A 13,986-nucleotide genomic window follows, 5' to 3' on the forward strand; every position below is an offset into this window, starting at 1 on the left:
AGCCACTGATGTGCAGAAGGCTTGCTGGGAGGCTGCTAAAATCATCAACCCGTGAGGTCATAGGATTTGCATTAGAAGAGTGTTAACCAGTGAGGTGGGAGATATCCTTCTGCATTATTATAGACCAGTAGTAGGTTTACGTTTTACAAATATAAATCATATATGTGTGTCTGTGTGTGTATATATATGTACATATATACACACATTTATATAAAACTATATGGAAATATATTTATGCATATTATATATTTAATTATCAATAATAGATTTTTTTGGAATAACACAGTATTTTAAGTGCTTTCAGACAGAATGACTATTGGGGATATACTTAGACATGACAACCCTGGTTCAAACAAAGAAGAGGAAGAATCCCTTTAGGTTCTAAAACCAACTTTGTGAATCTCATTGTGATTTTCAGAACAGGCTGTTGATGACATACACAGGGTCAACCCTGGACAAAATTGCTACATATGAAAATTTTAGAGTATTCAGTCTTTCTTTTCCCTGTCTACTCTGTATAACTAACATGTATTTGTTTTACTGATAATTCTTTATGTACCTGGCCCTTCATTAGGCTCTTTACATATTATATTAGTTTTCTGTCAGTTCGTGTGAGTTTTCTAGAGCTGGTATAACAAATTACAACCAATCCAGTAGCTTTAAAACAGCACACATTTATTATCTTATGTTTATTAAAGAGCACACATTTATTATCTTACAATTATGAAGGTTGGAAAGCTGACACAGTTCTCACAAAGCTAAAATCAAAGAATCAGCAGGGCTGTTTTCCTTTCTGGAAACTCTGGGGGGAATCCATGGCCTTGCCTTTTCTAGCTTCTTGAGGTTGCCAGCAATACTTGGCTCTTACTCCTTCCTTCATTGTAAAGAAAGAGATGGTGGATTAGGTGCTTTTCCCAACACTTCACATCACTTTGACCTTCTTGTCTGTCTCCCTCTTTTATTCTTTTTTTTGCCATGCTGTGTGGTGTGCAGGATCTTAGTTCCCCAACCAGGGATCAAACCTGTGTCCCCTGCATTGGGAGCATGGGGCCTTAACCACTGGACCACCAGGGAAGTCTGCACCCTTTTTCACTTTTAAGGATCTTTCTGATTATAGTGGACCCACACAGATAATTCAAGATCATCTCGTTATTTTAATAATTTCCCTGACTCGCAACCTTAATTCTCCTTCATCATCTCCCCATCTCACAATCCTTAACTGGGACCAACTGCAAAGTCCCTTTCAACACATGCAGTGACACATTCACATATTTCTGGGATTAGAGTGTGGGCATCTTTGGCGGAACATTATTCTGCCTCCTGCAAGTGTATTATTTCATTTGTTCCTCACTATACTGTTTCTGTGATTATCCCCATTTTACAGACTCTCATCACACTAGTACAATGATGCTTCTGTGTCATAGGTAATGAATCCAAGACTTAGACAAGTTGAAGGCAGTGGCCTGTGGCTCACACAGCTTGTACATTGGTAGAGCTAGGACTGAATCCACATCTGTCTTCACATTTAATCTCTTCACCACTAAACCATACTAATTCTCACAAATGTCACTTTCTCCTGATTACTCTTTTTCTCCCTTAGAGCTTTATTCTCTCTAACCGAACCCAGAAAAGCATTACATCAGGAAGGGATGTAAAACTTGTTGAATTTCTAAAGTATCACACCTCAAATGATGCCTTTCTAGGGGTACTTGTCTTTGGCAACATTGAAGTCTAGGGCTAAAGGTCAGAAATTGGCAGAGAAACTAGCAAATTTGGAAGGGATATTTTGAGCTTGAGGCTTTCTCAGAGCTTCTGGGCCATAGATGATTGTCTGCTTTGCTTCTTGCAGGGACAGCCTAGATCTCAGGCAAAGGCTACTTGAGAATAAGAGGTGACAAGATTTTGAGAGGGTCGTTATCTTAGAGTAAATTCAGACGGCGCCTTGCTGTCCTCCTCCTGGGAGCCATCCGCTTACAGCATCTAAAGACAGACTGGCCACACAGATTCAAAATTAGCTCCCACATAAAAAAAAAAAAAATTAAAAGACAGAAAAGCTAAAATGCTGGGATGAATCACATATCACATATCTGCACAGACATTAGATGAGCTCATTATGGAAATTCAAAAGTATTAGGCACATTTGGAAGCTCATTATTTATTTATTTACTGGACTGTATTGGGTCTTACTTGTGGCAGGTGGGATCTCAGTTATCTGACCAGGGACCGAACCCACACTCGCTTTCATTGTAAGGTGGGCTTTTAACCAATGGACCACCAGCAAAGTCCAAGAAGGACATTTTTGAAAAGGCACAATCCTCTTACTCAGGTGAATATGTATGATGCTATGGTCCATCTGCTTGTTCTTTTGTCTTGACCTCCTACATCAGCTGAAAATGCAATCAATCCAGATGGGACTTGCTGGGTAACAGTCGGTCTTTTCCTAACAGTGAAAGCTGGTTGGGCAGGTGTGTTCAACTTGTGGGATTCAATCAAGCTGTGCACTTATGATCTGTGTGCTTTCTGTGCATTATATACTAATCAGTAAAAAAACAAACAAAACAAAACAAAAAAAAACAACAAAAAAAACAGATCTAATGATAGAGGAAGAATGAAGGAATAGTCTCAGTAAAGGAAGCAGGATTGCTGGGGAGCGGAGTCTGATTTATGCTGAAGTTATGAGGCTTATTCTCCTGGCCTCTTACCACCCTCTGAGTTCCAATGAGTCTCAGGGGTAGCTGGGAGGAGTTGAATGTTCTAGGTGGGAAGAGGAAGGCAGAAATTGCATAAAGAAAATTACATAAAGAACCCTGGCGGTCCAGTGGTTAAGGCTCCACACTTCTACTGCAGGGGGTACAGATTCAATCCCTGGTCAGGGAACTTAAGACCCCACATGATGCTCAGTGCGGCCAAAAAAAGAGAGATGAGGACCTGAAGGATAAGAATCCAGTGATTTCTTCCCTTATTTAACACAGTGCAACTTTTCAATTTTAAAAAGCAAACAAAAATCAACTTAACACTATACTGTAGAGAAACTATATTCCAATAAAAATTCATAAAAACAAAAACAAGCCAACTCACCACTTACCCTTATAGAAATCACAGTGCTGTGATAGAAGCAGCCCTGTGTAAATGTGGAGGAAACACTACACTGAAATCCATGTGAAGTGGATAAGACAGATTGTTTGAATTACTGCTGTATTGATTTCCAAACAGAGAAGTGCCAAAAGTCCTGAGGGTTCTTGTGCATCCCCATGTCTTTTGAAAGTCCTGCCCTCATAGAACTTACTTTCTAAAGCAGGAGTGAAGAGTGCCTGGCAAAAATTAAAAATCAGCAAAAATGATAGTACTTAGAAAGTGACAAGTGCTATGGACAAAAGTAAACCAGGGAGCCAGGAAAGGGGGGGTAGTGGTGGTAGTGATAGAAGTGAGACATGAATTTTAAATAAGATGAACAGGCAAGTCTTCACTGAAAGATAATATTTAAGCAAACACCTGAAAAATTAGAGTCCTGTGATCATATGTGGGAATGTATCAAGGTGAGGGGAACAGCAGGTGCAAAGGCACAGAGGCACACATCCAGAAGCAGCCAGTTGCTAGAGTTGAGATGAGTGAGAGGTGATTAGAAAGAGAAGTGTTCAGAGTGAGCAGATCCTGTAGGCTTTCTAAGCCACTGTGAGGAGTTTGGCTTTTATTCTGAGTAGTTTGGAGATAATTTTATCAGACATGTAATTTAATCCTTTTGAAACTCAGTAACAACAAAATTTAAAAATGGACAAAGGATTCAAATAGGCATTTCTCTGAAGAAGATATACAAAGGGCCAACAAACACACAGGGAGATGCTCAACATCATTCAGTTCAGTTCAGTTCATACACTCAGTCATGTCCGACTCTGTGCCACCCCTTGAATCGCTGCACGCCAGGCCTCCCTGTCCATCACCAACTCCCGGAGTTCACTCAGACTCACGTCCATCGAGTCAGTGATGCCATCCAGCCATCTCATCCTCTGTCATCCCCTTCTCCTCCTGCCCCCAATCCCTCCCAGCATCAGAGTCTTTTCCAATGAGTCAACTCTTTGCATGAGGTGGTCAAAGTACTGGAGTTTCAGCTTTAGCATCATTCTCTCCAAAGAAATCCCAGGGCTGATCTCCTTCAGAATGGACTGGTTGGATCTCCTTGCAGTCCAAGGGACTCCCAAGAGTCTTCTCCAACACCAAAGTTCAAAAGCATCAATTCTTCGGTGCTCAGCTTTCTTCACAGTCCAACTCTCACATCCATACATGACCACTGGAAAAACCATAGCCTTGACTAGATGGACCTTAGTTGGCAAAGTAGTATCTCTGCTTTTCAATATGCTATCTAGGTTGGTCATAACTTTTCTTCCAAGGAGTAAGTGTCTTTGAATTTCATGGCTGCAGTCACCATCTGCAGTGATTTTGGAGCCCAAAAAAATAAAGTCTGACACTGTTTCCACTGTTTCCCCATCTATTTCCCATGAAGTGATGGGACCAGATGCCATGATCTTCGTTTTCTGAATGTTGAGCTTTAAGCCAACTTTTTCACTCTCCTCGTTCACTTTCATCAAGAGGCTTTTTAGTTCCTCTTCACTTTCTGCCATAAGGGTGGTGTCATCTGCATATTTGAGGTTACTGATATTTCTCCTGGCAATCTTGATTCCAGCTTGTGCTTCTTCCAGCCCAGCGTTTCTCATGATGTACTCTGCATGTAAGTTAAATAAACAGGGTGACAATATACAGCCTTGGCGTACTCCTTGTCCTATATGGAACCAGTCTGTTGTTTCATGTCCAGTTCTAACTGTTGCTTCCTGACCTGCATATAGGTTTCTCAAGAGGTAGGTCAGGTGGTCTGGTATTCCCATCTCTTTCAGAATTTTCCACAATTTATTGTGATCCACACAGTCAAAGGCTTTGGCATAGTCAATAAAGCAGAAATAGATGTTTTTCTGGAATTCTCTTGCTTTTTTGATGATCCTGCGGATGTTGGTAATTTGGTCTCTGGTTCCTCTGCCTTTTCTAAAACCAGCTTGAACATCTGAAGTTCACGGTTCACATATCGCTGAAGCCCGGCTTGGAGAATTTTGAGCATTACTTTACTAGCATGTGAGATGAGTGCAATTGTGTGGTAGTTTGAGCATTCTTTGGCATTGCCTTTCTTTGGGATTGGAATGAAAACTGACCTTTTCCAGTCCTGTGGCCACTGCTGAGTTTTCCAAATTTGCTGGCATATTGAGTGAAACACTTTCACAGCATCATCTTTCAGGATTTGAAATAGTTCAACTGGAATTCCATCACCACCACTAGCTTTGTTCATAGTGATGATTTCTAAGGCCCACATACTTCACATTCCAGGATGTCTGGCTCTAGGTGAGTGATCACACCATTGTGGTTATCTGGGTCATGAAGATTTTTTTTGTACAGTTCTTCTGTGTATTCTTGCCACCTCTTCTTAATATCGTCTGCTTCTGTTAGGTCCATACCATTTCTGTCCTTTATCGAGCCCATCTTTGCATGAAATGTTCCCTTGGTATCTCTAATTTTCTTGAAGAGATCTCTAGTCTTTCCCATTCTGTTGTTTTCCTCTATTTCTTTGCACTGATCACTGAGGAAGGCTTTCTTATCTCTCCTAGCTATTCTTTGAAACTCTGCATTCAAAGGGAATATCTTTCCTTTTCTCCTTTGCTTTTCACTTCTCTTCTTTTCACAGCTATTCGTAAGGCCTCCTCAGACAGCCATTTTGCTTTTTTGCATTTCTTTTCCATGGGGATGGTCTTGATCCCTGTCTCCTGTACAATGCCATGAATCTCCACCCATAGTTCATCAGGCACTCTATCTATCAGATCTAGTCCCTTAAATCTATTTCTCACTTCCACTGTATAATCATAAGGGATTTGATTTAGGTCATACCTGAATGGTCTAGTGGTTTCCCCTACTTTCTTCAATTTAAGTCTGAATTTGGCAATAAGTAGTTCATGATCTGAGCCACAGTCAGCTCCTGGTCTTGTTTTTGTCGACTGTATAGTCAACAAAGATGCTTCTCCATCTTTGGCTGCAAAGAATATAATCAATCTAATTTTGTTGTTGACCATCTGGTGATTTCTATGTGTAGAGTCTTCTCTTGTGTTGTTGGAAGAGGGTGTTTGCTATGACCAGTGCATTTTCTTGGCAAAACTCTATTAGTCTTTGCCCTGCTTCATTCCGTATTCCAAGCCATTAGGAAAATGGAAATCAAATCCACTGAATCCTTCTGATATTGTATTGAGAGGAGACAGTTTGAGGGTGGAAGCAGGGAAAAGGGTTAGAAGCCTCAGCAATAACTCACGTAAAAGATGATGGTGCTCTTGGTGGAAATGTAACATGGCACACTCATTTTGGAAAACAGCTTGAGAGTTTCTCAAAAACTTAAGGTTGAAGTTACCATATGACCCAGAAATTGGACTCTTCAGTATATAACCAAGATCACTGAAACTGTGTTCACACAAAAACATGTACACAAACATTTGCATCAGCATCACTCAAGATAGTAAAAAGTAGAAACAAAGCAAATATTCATCAATTGATGAATGTTAAACAAAATATGGAACATATATACAAATGGAATATTATTTGACAACAAAAACACTACATAGTATGATACATAGCCTAACATGGATGAACACTGAAAACATGATGCTAAGTGAGAGAAGAAAATTAGAGATACCAAGGGAACATTTCATGCAAAGGTGAGCACAATTAAGGACACAAATGATATGGACCTAACGGAAGAAGAAGATAATAAGAAGAGGTGGCAACAATACACAGAAGAACTATACAAAAAAGATCTTCAGGAGGCGCTGTGATCATTCATCTAGAGTAGACATCCTGGAATGCGAAGTCAAGAGGGCCTTAGGAAGCATCTCTATGAGCAAAGCTAGTGGAGGTGATGGAATTCCAGTTGAGCTATTTCAAATCCTTAAAAGATGATGCTGTGAAAGTGCTGCACTCAATATGCCAGCAAATTTGGAAAATTCAGCAGTGGCCAAGGGACTGAAAGAGGTCAGTTTTCATTCCAATCCCAAAGAAAGGCAATGCCAAAGAATTTTCAAACTACTGCACAATTGCACTCATCTCACACGCTAGCAAAGTAATGCTCAAAATTCTCCAAGCTAGGCTTCAAGAGTACCTGAACCATGAACTTCTAGATGTTCAAGCTGGATTTAGAAAAAGAGGAACCAGAGATCAAATTTCCAACATCTACTGGATCACCGAAAAAGCAAGAGAGTTCTAGAAAAACATCCACATTTGCTTTATTGACTATGCCAAAGCCTTTGACTGTGTGAATCACAACAAACTGTGGAAAATTCTTAAAGAGATGGGAACACCAGACTACCTGATCTGCCTCCTGAGAAATCTGTATGCAGGTCAAGAAGCAACAGTTAGAACTGGACATGGAACAGACTGGTTCCAAATAGGAAAAGGAGTACATGAAGGCTGTATATTGTCACCCTGCTTATTTAACTTATATGCAGAGTACATCCTGCAAAATGCCAGGCTGGATGAAGCACAAGCTGGAATCAAGATTGCCGGGAGAAATATCAATAACCTCAGATATGCAGATGACACCACCCTTATTGCCAAAAGCGAAGAACTAAAGAGCCTTTTGATAAACTGAAAGAAGAGAGTGAAAAAGCTGGCTTAAAACTCAAAATTCAGAAAACTAAGATCATGGCATCTGGTCCCATCACTTCATGGCAAATAGATGGGGAAACAATGGAAACAGTGACAGACTATTTTTTTGGGCTCCAAAATCACTGCAGATGGTGACTGCAGCCATGAAATTAAAAGACACTTGCTCCTTGGAAGAAAAGTTATCACCAACCTAGACACCATATGAAAAAGCAGAAACATTGCTTTACCACCAAAGGTCTGTCTAGTCAAGGCTATGGTTTTTCCAGTAGTCATGTATGGATGTGAGAGTTGGACTATAAAGAAAGCTGAGCACTGAAGAATTGATGTTTTTGAACTGTGGTGTTGGAGGAGACTTTTGGGAGTCCCTTGGACTATAAGGAGATCCAACCTGTGAATCCTAAAGGAAATCAGCCCCGAATATTCATTGGAAGGACTGACACTGAAGCTGAAGCTCCAATACTTTGGCCACCTGATGCGAAGAACTGACTCATTGAAAAAGACCCTGATGCTGGCAAAGATGGAAGGTGGGAGGAGAAGGGTACAGCAGAGGATGAGTTGGTTGGATGGCATCACTGATGCGATGGACATGAGTTTGAGTAGGCTTTGGGAGTTGGTGGTAGACAGGGAAGCCTGGCATGCTGCAGTCCATGGGGTCACAAAGAGTCGGATATGACAGAGCAACTGAACTGACTGACTGAGGTGAGAGAAACCAGTTAAAAACCACATATTGTATAATTCTGTTTAAGTGAAATGTTCAGAATAGGTAAACCCACAGAGGTAGAAAGTAGATTAGCATTTTCCAGAAGTTTGGAGATGGGGGAGAGGGGGAGTTGTTACTGACAGGTACAAAGTTTCTCTTTGGGGTGATAAAAAGATTCTGAGCAGAGTGGTGATGGCAGAAAACATTACTAGAAACCACTGAATTATACACTTCTAAACAGTATGTTTAATGTATGAAAAGTATCTTAATATTAGAAAGAAAAGGAAGAAAAAAGAATGAAGGTTCTCAAAAGCTAAGTTATTCTGGAAAGAAAATTTATAAGGGGGACATGTATCAATTATTAAGACTTATCATAGTCAAAATAATAAAACCAGTATGGCATCAAAGGAGACCAAAAGAACATAAAAAAAAAAATAAAAGGTCAGAGACAGATGCGTGTAGAGAGGGGAACTTAATGGATAGTAAAATAGCATAACTAATCAACATGGAAAGAATCCATTATCCAGTAGCTAGTATTAGGAAGAAAAATAAACCTGAATAAAAAACCTAAAAAAATAAATAAACCTGAATCTAGCACCAAATTTTTGGATATCAAGGGCATTAAAGCCCTAAAGTTATTAGAAAACATAGAGAAATATTTTTGTGACTTGAACAGGAGAGAATTCTTAAAACCTAAGGAAAGCTAACACTTGGTGTGTTTGATCACATCAAAACTATGAATTTCTGTTCAGCTAGGAAAGTCACAGAATTCATAGACTGACAGAATGGAAAAGTTATCGGTAATGCCTAGCACTGACAAAGGATTAATATCCAAGAATACCGGAGGCACTTTCATGAGAACCAAGAAAAAGATAACAACTCTAAATATAAAAGTTTACAAAGAGGCAAATTATAGCAGAGGAAAGCCACATGACTATAAGCACACAAAAAATGATGAATCTCAGTAATCAGAAAAGTGTAAATTAAAACAATAAGGAGACACTGCCTAATAAACTGATGGGCAAAAGTTAGAAAGTTGGAAAATGATAAATGTTGACAGGGATGTGAAGATACCTGGATCCTTAAGCATTATTGGAAAAAAAAATGTAGACTGATGCCATCATTCTGGGAAGTTACCAGGCACTTCTATTCCCTGACCTAGGAATCCCATTCCAGGTATATTCAAATAAATCCTCATAGAGGTCCATAAGAACAAGGATTTGGGTATAAGCATTGCAATGTGGTTTTTGGTACCAGAAAGCTATAGGCAATCTTGCTACACCTCACTGGGAGAGTAGATAAGTAAGATGTACTCTTTCAAAAATTCACATGCATGCACACACATACATACCAGGTACAAGTAGACTTAAGAATAACTAAATCTTTCTTTTTGTAAATCTGATTTGTCTAAGCCTATTCCTAATTCTAATCATAGAAAATCTCAAGCTTTTCTTAGGTCACAGCTCACCTGCCCCACATATTGCTTACCACACTAGGGTCAGATGACACAGTTTCCAAAAAATGCACTCTCCTAAAACACAGGTTGCAAGAACCATGCTTTTGCATCTTTCTACATCCTCTCTCTCTTTTTAAATCAATCTTTAAAAAAATTTTTTGGGCTGTGCTGGTTCTTCATTGTTGTGCATGGCTTTCACTAGTTGCCATGAGTGGGTGCCACTCTTCATTGTAGAGTGTGGACTTCTCACTGAAGTGACTTCTCTTGTTGCAGAGTACAGGCTCTAGAGCTTAGGCTCAGTAGTTGTGACACATGGCTTCAGTTGCCCCGAGGCATGTGGAACCTTCAGAGAAGGCAGTGGCACCCCACTCCAGTACTTTTGCCTAGAAAATCCCAAGGACGGAGGAGCCTGGTAGGCTGCAGTCCATGGGGTCGCTAGAGTTGGACATGACTGAGTGACTTCACTTTCACTTTTCACTTTCATGCGCTGGAAAAGGAAATGGCAACCCACTCCAGTATTCTGGCTTGGAGAATCCCAGGGATGGGGGAGCCTGGTGGGCTGCCGTCTATGGGTTCGCACAGAGTCGGACACAACTGAAGCGACTTAGCAGCAGCAGCATGTGGAACCTTCCTGAACCAGGGAGCAAACCTGTGTCCCTGGCATTGGCAGGCGGATTCTTAACCACTGGACCACAAGGGAAGTCCTGTTTCTACAGTCTGAATGTGTAATACAGGAACAAGCTGGTTCCTCTGAATACTGTTAGAGCCCTGAAGCCACACTTGATTCTTCCCAGTTTTCCTTCTCAGACATTAGACATCCTTTAAAACCAGACCTTAAGTAGGAACTCTTGTTCTATTGACAGACTGTCCATGATGGCTGCCCACCTAAACTTTAAGGCATCAGTCATCTGGATCCTACTTTTTTTGAAGTTGAGTCCCTTGTAATGCAACACGTATGCTCACCAGCTCTTGACTTTGATCAGGATAGGAACCTGCTGAGTTTCATTAGACTTGAATTTTGCCTATGGAGATGAAGCCTAACTGGCACATGGGAACATCCTTTGCTACCTTGATTTAGATGGCTCACCTATTGTCAGGTCCTGGCCACCTATATCTTCTGCCTTTGATTCCTATTTGAAGAGTGGACCACAATGCCCAATGCAGCAGGCTAAAGAATGGGTCCTGTGTTAGGTCCTCAACCTCGTCCCTGGACCTGTGAATATTACTTTATATGGCAAAAGAGACTCTGCAGATGTGATTAATTTAGAGATCTTTAGATAAGAGATCATTGGAGAAGGAAATGGCAACCCACTCCAGTGTTCTTGCCTGGAGAGTCCCAGGGACGGGGGAGCCTTGTGGGCTGCCGTCTATGGGGTCGCACAGAGTCGGACATGACTGAAGTGACTTAGCAGCAGCAGATAAGAGATATTATCGTGAATTATACAATGGGCCCAACATAACCACAGTGGTCCTTAAAAAAGGGATGAAGGAGAAGTTAGAGTCAGAGGAGAAGCTGGTGTGATGATGAAAGCAGAGATTGCAGTGATGCTTTTGGAAAATCGGGAAGGGGCCACAAGCCAAGGAATATAGGCAGTTACTCAAAGATGAACAACACAGGGAAACATCGAAGCCTTCAAAAGGAACTGGCTCTGTCAGTGAGTTGACATTAGTCCAGTGACACTGATTCTTTAGATCAGTGAGAGAATTTGCATTAATTTAAACCAGTGAAATTGTGGACTGTAGCTGAAGCTGAAGCGCCCAATACTTTGGCCACCTGATGTGATGAGCTGACTCACTGGAAAAGACCCTGATGTTGGGAAAGATTGAAGACAAAAGAAGAAAGGGCTGGAAGAGGATGAGATGGTTAGATAGCATCACCAACTCAATGGATATGAATTTGAGCAAACTCTGGGAGATAATGGAGGACAGAGGAGCCTGGCATGCTGCAGACTGTGGGGTCGCAAAGAGTCAGACATGATTTAGTGGCTGAGCAAGTTTGTTGTAATTTTTTACAGCAGTAATAGAAAACTAATACAGCAATAATCACTCTCAAAACGTTATATGAAGACCTTCTAATCATAAAACTGAATGGTCTTTTCCTTTTTTCTTTCCTTCTTAAGGTCTCTTGGGGATTTTAAGGGGAAACACCCAGATCTGGTTCTAATTAGTGCTTCTATGCAAGAATTATTTCTTGGCATTTCTCAGAAAATTTATGTTTTCTGAATCCTGAGAATAAATTTGAGAAATTGAGGAAAGGGAAAAAGTATTATAACTCTCTAGAAAGAATTGAAGCTTAATCAGAGAGGAGAATTTATAATCTAACCAGTCTTGCTTGTTGTTGTTTAGTCACTAAGTTATGTCTGACTCTCTTCCAACCCCACGGATTGTAGCCCACCAGGCTCATCTGTCCATGGGAGTTCCCTGGATTCCATCCCTAGAGTGGTTGGCATTTCCTTAGCCAGGGGATCTTCCCAACCCAGGGACTGAACCTGCATCTCCTGCACTGGCAGGTGGATTCCTTACCACTGAGCCACCTGGGAAGCCCAGTCTTGCTTGAAGCTGTTGTCATAAGTGTTTGCTTCTGGCCCCGTCTGCTGCTAACAGTGAGTCATTCTGGCACATAAAATAAATATTAAGAAGTTTATATACTTTGTATGCTTTATTTAAATCCTATTAAGAATGATTTAAGAAATAGCAAGTTTTAGAAGCAAATAAATCCTTAAATTGGCTGTTTCTACACAAGATTCGTTGACATTCTATTAATCTTGCTAAGAGATCCAAATATTAACACTATTTGAGTATAAGCCAATATTGTTTGCTGGCATTTCCAGTGTTTGAATGTTCACTATACTTTATAAATACTACTAAATTTAATATTTCTTATTTATTAAACAAAAACTTTTAGATATCCATAATAATGAGTAATGTGCACAAAGAATGTTGGAAGTATTTTAAGAAAAAATTATAATTTGGAAGAAATCTTGAGAAAGCCTATAAATTATGATATCTCATTCCTGAACAGTGCCCCCCTCAAATATGTGTCTATTAGGGCATTGTAAGCATTGGTTCAAATCCTTCTTCTATTATTTTGACAGTTGCACAATCTTGGTCAAATTACTGTTTTGAGCTGAAATGTCCCAATCAATCAAAAGAGGACAATATTACCAAGTAGATTTGCTGCAAGAATAAAGCAACATTCAATATGCAAAGTGCCTGATGCATAAGTCTTCAAAAAAAATAGTTCAAGAATCCACAAGGGTACATTCTCATAATCTTGGAGTTGCCAATGGATTTTTAGATATAACACCAAAAAAACACAAGCAACTAAACATAAACTAGGTAAACTGAACTTCAGTAACATTAAAAAGTTTTGTGCAAGGACTTTATCAAGAAAGTAAAAAGACAATGGACAGAATGGGAGCAAATGTTTGCAAACTGAATCTCTGGTATACCTCACCATACATCCAGAATATATAAAGAGACTAATTTTCAACAAGAAAAACACAAACCACCCAACTTGTTTCAAAGACAAAAGATTTCAATAGATATTTCTACAAAGAAAATATACAAATGACCCATAAGCACATGACAGGATGCTCTCAGAGTCCTTCCTCCTTAAGCAAATGGAAATCAAAACCACAATGAGGATTCCCCAGGTGGTACAGTGGATAGGAATCTGCCTGCCAATGCAGGGGACACAGGGTCAACCCCTGGTGTGAGGAGATTCCACAGGCTGCAGAGCAACTAAGCCCTTGTATCATAGCTTCTGAGCCCGAGTGCCACGAATGCTGAAACCTGCGTGCTGCAGCGCACGCTCTTGAGCCACAAGTACTGAGCCCGTGTGCCGGGAGCCAGTGCACCACAGCAACAGAAGCCACCACAGTGGGAAGCCCAGGCACCTCAACCAGAGCGTAGCCTCTGCTTTCTGCAGCTAGAGAAAGACTGCGTAGCAACGAAGACCCAGTGCAAACAAAAACCAAAACAAAACAACAAAACCCACAATGAGATACCATTTACACCCACCAGGATGGAAATAATAAAAAAATTTTTAAATGGAAAACAATGTGCTGGTGAGGATGTGGAGAAACTGGAACCCTCTTACACTGCTGGTGGGAATGTAAAATGGCACAACGGCTGTTGAAAGCAT

The 13,986-nt window shown here is 40.4% G+C and overlaps 1 long non-coding RNA gene across 2 annotated transcripts in view; it reads right to left on the minus strand.

The window, feature by feature from the left end:
* Positions 1-654: 654 nt before the first annotated feature.
* Positions 655-13,986, minus strand: part of LOC123329241 — a 39,457-nt gene continuing 26,125 nt past the window's right edge. For both annotated transcript variants that reach the window (XR_006544613.2, XR_006544612.2), the window contains one exon: positions 655-874. This is a non-coding gene — a long non-coding RNA (uncharacterized LOC123329241). The remainder of the gene's footprint in view (positions 875-13,986) is intronic.

This window comes from Bubalus bubalis, chromosome 14, assembly GCF_019923935.1.
Source record: "Bubalus bubalis isolate 160015118507 breed Murrah chromosome 14, NDDB_SH_1, whole genome shotgun sequence".
In the NCBI taxonomy this organism is placed as follows: Eukaryota; Metazoa; Chordata; class Mammalia; order Artiodactyla; family Bovidae; genus Bubalus; species Bubalus bubalis.